At 47.1% G+C, this 6,793-nt stretch overlaps 1 long non-coding RNA gene across 2 annotated transcripts; it reads left to right on the top strand.

Annotated features, from left to right (window-relative positions):
• The first annotated feature begins 2,712 nt into the window (after window positions 1–2,712).
• Window positions 2,713–4,562, top strand: LOC130683142 (uncharacterized). Of its 2 annotated transcripts, XR_008996751.1 has the most exons (3): window positions 2,713–3,000; window positions 3,183–3,290; window positions 4,197–4,562. It is a non-coding gene; the product is annotated as an uncharacterized LOC130683142 (long non-coding RNA). The 2 variants fall into 2 exon arrangements; XR_008996750.1 differs by lacking the exon at window positions 2,713–3,000 and having other exon boundaries at window positions 3,157–3,290.
• Window positions 4,563–6,793: the final 2,231 nt, after the last annotated feature.

Below are 6,793 nucleotides of genomic sequence, written 5' to 3'. Positions count from 1 at the left end.
TCGGTTCACGGTGGATGGGGGTAGTTTGAGCTTTGTTGTTTTAAATAATATTCCCATTTCTGAATGAAGCACTTGACCTTGGGATACAGGAGTTGTTTACCTTAGTGTTTTTTCTGAGTCTCAAATTGTGTTTGTATTGCCTGTGATGCGCTGTTCTGGGGAAAGGAGGGGCAGTGCCTTCTATGTCTGCCATTTGTTGCTTCCACCCACTCCCTGCCATGGCCCTGCTGTGAGCTTAAGTTCACATCTAAGTAGGTGCCTGGGTATGCAGACCCACATGTTCCAGGTTGCTGGTTTCTTTCGGCTGCAGAAATTGGGATTTTAAGGTTGAAATGTCCCAAGTGTGAAATATTGCTGAATTTTGCAAAAATGCTTGGTAGGCCAAACAGAAATGTGCGTGACCCAGATGGCGCTCATGTGCCTGCAGTGTGCAGCCTCTGTGCTGTAGACAAAGGCAGGATTTCTCTCTGCTGGGTATTTTGTTCCAACCCTCCTTCTTCTGTCATGGAAAATGTCAGAAATTCATGGAAACTTCTGTAGTTTTTTTTTTTCAGTGATGAAAGTTCTATAATATAAAGTTCATCATTTTGACCATTATGAAGCATACAGTTCAGTGGCAGTAAGGCACATTCATAATCGTGCGCTTCCATCATCACTAATTCTAGAACTTTTCCAGCACACCAAAGGAGATGCCATACCCTGTATTCGTCTCATCTCTCAGCCCCTAACAACCACTAATCTGTTTTTTATTTTACAGATTTGCCTATTCTGGATATTCTACATAAGTGGATTATATAATATCTGTCCTTTTGTATCTGGCTTCCTTCACTTGGCATGTTTCCCAGATTCATCCACATTGCAGCATGAATGAGTACTTTCCTTCTTAGGGCTAGGGATATTCTTTTGTGTGAATATACCTTTTATTTATCCATTCATCTGCCGATGGACATTTTGGGTCGTTTCCACCTTCGGGCTGTTGAGAGTGTTGCTGCTGTGAATATCCACGTACAGGTGTCTGAATACCTAGATGTGGAACGGGACTGCTGGGTCCTATGGCAACTCTGTTGGCCGTGCTGGGGAACTGCCGGACTGTTCTCCAGGGCGGCCCCACCGTTGTCCAGCCCCACCAGCAGTGCTGAGGAACTCCGTTCCGCCACGTCCTTGCCAGCTCCTGTTAGAAAATTTTCTTTTTTGCGATCGCCACCCCAGGGGGTATGACACGGACTGTTGGGAGTGCTCGGTCATGGGTGACTGGTCACGCCTGGCCCCGTGACTCAGGGCCTGGGGACCCCTGGCAGGGCTCTGAGGGCGTGCCCTCCTGCAGATCCTGCTCAGGCTGCTACTGCCTGTCTCTGTTTAGTTTGGGTTTCGTTTCTGAATAAACTTGCTCACACTGATTACTTTTTAAAAGTAGTAATCGAAAGTACTTCTGAAGGACTGTTGTTCTAAATTAACAGTTGTGGGGCATTTGTGCTACTGACGGCACAGAGGCGGACCTGGTGGTGATGGGAGGTGGCTTTGCCCGCCAGCCTTCCTGTGGCCCGCGGAGGCCCCCCGCAGGCGGGAGAGAGTTTTGCAGCTCCCGCCGGCTCAAGTGGGGTAGAGTTTTGCCCCTTGGAGCCTCCGCTCACAGGTTTACCATATTTAGCGAGCACATTTTAGAAACAAGCCCATTAAAAGATTGGAGACTTCTACAAGATTATTTGTATTTCTACCCGTTTGGGGAATGTCAGGCTTTCTAAGTGAGCAGCAGATTTGCATATTTATACATAAATTTGTATTCTGTATCTGCGTGGACCCGGCAAGCAGGTGAAGATGAATAACTGAAAAGCCACTCCAAAGGCCAGGTAAGCATCTTAAAGTGATTTTCATGACCAACTTTATAAACATTCATGCCTGTGTGATGTTTATTCTTACAAATATAAGAAGACAGTGAATGAATCCGCTGTCTAACTTTCTGATAGGACTTTGTTGTGAAATCAGTCGGGGGATCCTGGATGGGGAGAAAGCCCGGAATGGCTCCTCCTCCAAGCCCTCCCCCAGCAGCGCGCGTGCCTGGGGACCGGTGAGCCTGGGGCAGGAGGGACGCAGTGGTCCGGCGGGGCCCGGCCGGGGGCAGCTCCGAGTCCACTGGTTGCGCTGCCCTGGATTCCTGACGAGGACACCAGTGCAGAGACACAGAAGCATTTTCTGAAGCTCGGTGGGAGGTGGTAGAAACACGCAGCCGGGGGTTGTGCGTGCACCCGAGGGGGGCATCAGGGCGCTGCAGTGTCGCCAGTGCGTCCGGGGTCCTTGCCGCCTCCCTGTGAGCTCCAGGGGTGGCTGGGCCTCGGCCACGTGGGCCATCCCCCTCCTCTCCGAGCTGGGGCCGGTGGCCCGCTTACGGTGTGTTCTCTAACGGGCAAGGTTCCGAGGCCATGACGGGGTGCCGGGGACCAGCTGAAGACGGCCCTTGGTGGGCGTGAGGCGGTCCCCGGGGATGGGGCCCTGCAGGCAGCACCCACAGGAAGGAAGGCCCAGGGCCTTGCGGCCCAGCGCCCTGGGCAAGGGAATCGCGCTCGCCCGAAAGGACGTGGGGAAGGCGAAAAGCAAACGGAAGAAAAACGATCGGACGAGAAAAGTTGGGAAGGGCTTGGGGAGGGCCGTGCGGGAGGTTCACCCAAGGCCTGGGGGACACAGGGGTGCGCACGCGGGGGCCAGCCACGGGGGGACGGCGAGCCACGAAGAAGGGGCGCTAGCACCGCGACGAGAGGCTGGCGGACCCCAGAAGTGGAGGGGCGGGCGGGGGCGGCGGGGACGCCGCGCGGGCTGGAAAGCCAAGGAGGAAGGAGACGAAAACGCGGTGGCGGCGCCCAGGCAGGACGGCGGACACCGAGTCCGCGCCTGGGGCGTAGGAAGAGGAAGACGCGCACGGCCGGCGGGGAAGGGGCTGCGGAAGCCAGGGGCGCCGGCTGGGAGCAGGAGGCCACCATCGCGGCGGAGGGAGGCCGCCACCCGGTGGTACGCGCCTGCCCCCTGCCCCTCCGGGACCCCTCCGACGCTGTGGCTGAGAGGGGAGGGATGCCCCCACTCAGTGCCAGCCGCTGCTAACAGTTGGAGGCACGTTGGGGAGGGGTGTGGGTAACTCCAGCGTGTTGTTGGGCGGCACACAGCCTTTGCAATGGCGGCTTTCTGGCCACCAGTTGGAACCGGCGTTGGTGAGGTTCTCTGTCTGTATTGCTGCTGCGGGCCCTGGTGAGGTGGGGGTGTTACCTCCGTTTCTCAGAGGAGGAAGCCAAGGTACAGAGAAGGTAGGCCACCAGCTCACGGTCACGCAGCTACCAAGCAGAGGAGAGACTGCACACCATCATGTTAACCATTAGCCCTGGGCTGTCCCACACGCAGCCACCAGCCTCGCGTACAGTAAGTGCCCTACACCTGGTGGCTCTCAGTTTGAGATGTGCTGTGGGTGTAAAATGCACACTTATTTCAAAGACTTAGTATGAAAGAAACAATATAAGCTAACTCATCAACTTTTTAAGTTGACTAGTGTGACAATATTTTGGATATATTGGTTGAAATTAAAAAAAATATATATATATATATATATTTTTTTTACTCTACATGGCATTTTTTTTTTTTGAGAGGGCATCTCTCATATTTATTGATCAAATGGTTGTTAACAACAATAAAATTCTGTATAGGGGACTCAATGCACAATCATTAATCAACCCCAAGCCTAATTCTCAACAGTCTCCAATCTTCTGAAGCATAACGAACAAGTTCTTACCTGGTGAACAGTACAGGGGCAGTCATATCACAGAAACTTTTGGTTTTGGTCATGTATCATGAACTATAAACAATCAAGTCAGATATGATTATTCGTTTGATTTTTATACTTGATTTATATGTAAATCCCACATTTCTCCCTTATTATTATTATTGTTATTTTTAAAATAAAATGCTGAAGTGGTAGGTAGATGAAAGATAAAGGTAGAAAACATAATTTAGTGCTGTAAGAGGGCAAGTGTAGATGATCAGGTGTGTGCCTATAGACTAAGTATTAATCCAAGCTAGACAAGGGCAACAAAACATCAACGGATGCAGAAGATTTCTCTCAAAACAGGGGGGCTGGGGTTCTAAGCCTCACCTCTGTTGATCCCCAGAAATTAAATGTATTTTTAAAAATTAATTCAACTGTTTCTTTTGGCTTCCAGATTAAAATCCACACATGTCTGCTGGGCAGCACAGGCTCATGCCCTGAGAAGAGGTGCAGAGGAGATACAAGTTTGGTCCTGGCCTTAGGTCAGAAAGGCCTTTATGGGTCAGCTCCCACAGCCAGCGGCTGTTTGATTCTGGGGAGACTGTTCAAGTTTTCTGAGTCTTGTTTCTCTTATCTGTGAAAGGTAGTTACTGAAAACCTAAAGTATGAGGATGCATGTGAAGGGTGTGTAGTGGGTGGGTGTGAAGTGGTCTCTCAGTGGGGATTCGATTTGCGTTGTCCAGAGGCTAATCACAGTGAGCACCTGCACGGGCATTGGTCTTTTGCATATCTTCTTTGGAGAAGTGTCTGTTCAAGTCCTTTGCTGTTTCTAACTAGGTTGTTTTTTTATTGTTGAGATGTAAGAATTCTTTATCTATTCTGAACACTAGACTTTTACTAGTTATGCAATCTGTAAACATTTTTTCTCTTTCTTTGGATTGTCTTCTTGTTCCTTTCGGGTGTCCTCTGAAGCTCAAAAGTTTGTACTTTGGTGACTCCACTTTAGCTCTTTTATCTTTGGTTGCTTGTACTTTTGATATTTAAAAAAACCATTACCTTTGCAGAAATCTGTTGCTTTCCTATACACTAACAATGAACTAGCAGAAAGAGAAATCAGGAAAACAATTCCATTCACAATTGCATCAAAAAGAATAAAATACCTAGGAATAAACCTAACCAAGGAAGTGAAAGACCTATACCCTGAAAACTATAAGACACTCTTAAGAGAAATTAAAGAGGATACTAACAAATGGAAACTCATCTTATGCTCTTGGCTAGGAAGAATTAATATTGTCAAAATGGCCATCCTGCCTAAAGCAATCTATAGAGTCAATGCAATGCCTATCAAAATACCAACAGCATTCTTCAATGAACTACAGCAAATAGTTTTAAAATTCATATGGAAGTACAAAAGACCCCAAACAGCCAAAGCAATCCTGAGAAGGAAGAATAAAGCAGGGGGGATCTTGCTTCCCAACTTCAAGCTCTACTACAAAGCCACAGTAATCAAGACAATTTGGTACTGGCACAAGAACAGACCCACAGACCAGTGAAACAGAATAGAGAATCCAGATATTAACACAAACATATACGGTCATGGTCTATTAATATATGATTAAGGAGCCATGGACATAGAATGGGGAAATGACAGTCTCTTCAACAGATGGTGCTGGCAAAACTGGACAGCTACATGTAGGAGAATGAAACTGGACCATTGTCTAACCCCATATACAAAAGTAAACTCGAAATGGATCAAAGACCTGAATATAAGTCATGAAACCTTAAAACTCTTGGAAAAAAACATAGGCAAAAACCTCTTGGACATAAACATGAGCGACTTCTTCATGAACGTATCTCCACGGGCAAGGGAAACAACAGCAAAAATGAACAAGTGGGACTACATCAAATTGAAAAGCTTCTGTACAGCAAAGGACACCACCAATAGAACAAAAAGGCATCCAACAGTATGGGAGAATATATTCATAAATGACAGATCTGATAAAGGCCTGACATCCAAAATATATAAAGAGCTCATGCACCTCAACAAACAAAAAGGAAATAATCCAAGTAAAAAATGGGCAGAGGAGCTGAATAGACAGTTCTCCAAAGAAGAAAATTCAGATGGCCAACAGACACATGAAAAGATGCTCCACATCGCTAGTCATCAGAGAAATGCAAATTAAAACCACAATGAGATATCACCTCACACCAGTCAGGATGGCCACCATCCAAAAGACAAACAACAACAAATGTTGGCGAGGTTGTGGAAAAAGGGGAAGCCTACACTGCTGGTGGGAATGGAAATTAGTTCAACCATTGTGGAAAGCAGTATCGAGGTTCCTCAAAAAGCTCAAAATAGAAATACCATTTGACCCAGGAATTCCACTCCTTGGAATTTACCCTAAGAATGCAGCAGCCCAGTTTGAAAAAGACAGATGCACCCCTATGTTTATTGCAGCACTATTTACAATAGCCAAGAAATGGAAGCAACCTAAGTGTCCATCAGTAGATGAATGGATAAAGAAGATGTGGTACATATACACAATGGAATATTACTCAGCCGTAAGAAGAAAACAAATCCTACCATTTGCAACAACATGGATGGAGCTGGAGGGTATTATGCTCAGTGAAGTAAGCCAGGTGGAGAAAGACAAGTATCAAATGATTTCACTCATCTGTGGAGTATAAAAACAAAGGAAAAACTGAAGGAGCAAAACACCAGAAGACTCAACAGAACCCAAGATTGGACTAACAGTTACCAGAGGGAAAAAGACTGGGGAGGACAAGTGGGAAGGGAGGGATAAGGGAGGGGAAGAAAGGGGGCATTACGATTAGCATGTATAATGTGGGGGGCGGTGCACAGGGAAGGCTGTACAACACAGAGAAGACAAGTAGTGATTCTACAACATCTTACTCTGCTGATGGACAATGACTGCAATGGGGAATGTGGGGGGAACTTGGTGATGGGGGGAGTCTAGTAACCATAATGTTCCTCATGTAATTGTAGAGTAATGATACCAAAAGAAAAAAAAATAAGCAGCTGCCTGTATT

Source organism: Manis pentadactyla, chromosome 3, assembly GCF_030020395.1.
Source record: "Manis pentadactyla isolate mManPen7 chromosome 3, mManPen7.hap1, whole genome shotgun sequence".
NCBI lineage: Eukaryota > Metazoa > Chordata > Mammalia > Pholidota > Manidae > Manis > Manis pentadactyla.
Note: the sequence above shows the minus strand (reverse complement) of the source record. Positions and strands in the feature narration are given on the sequence as shown.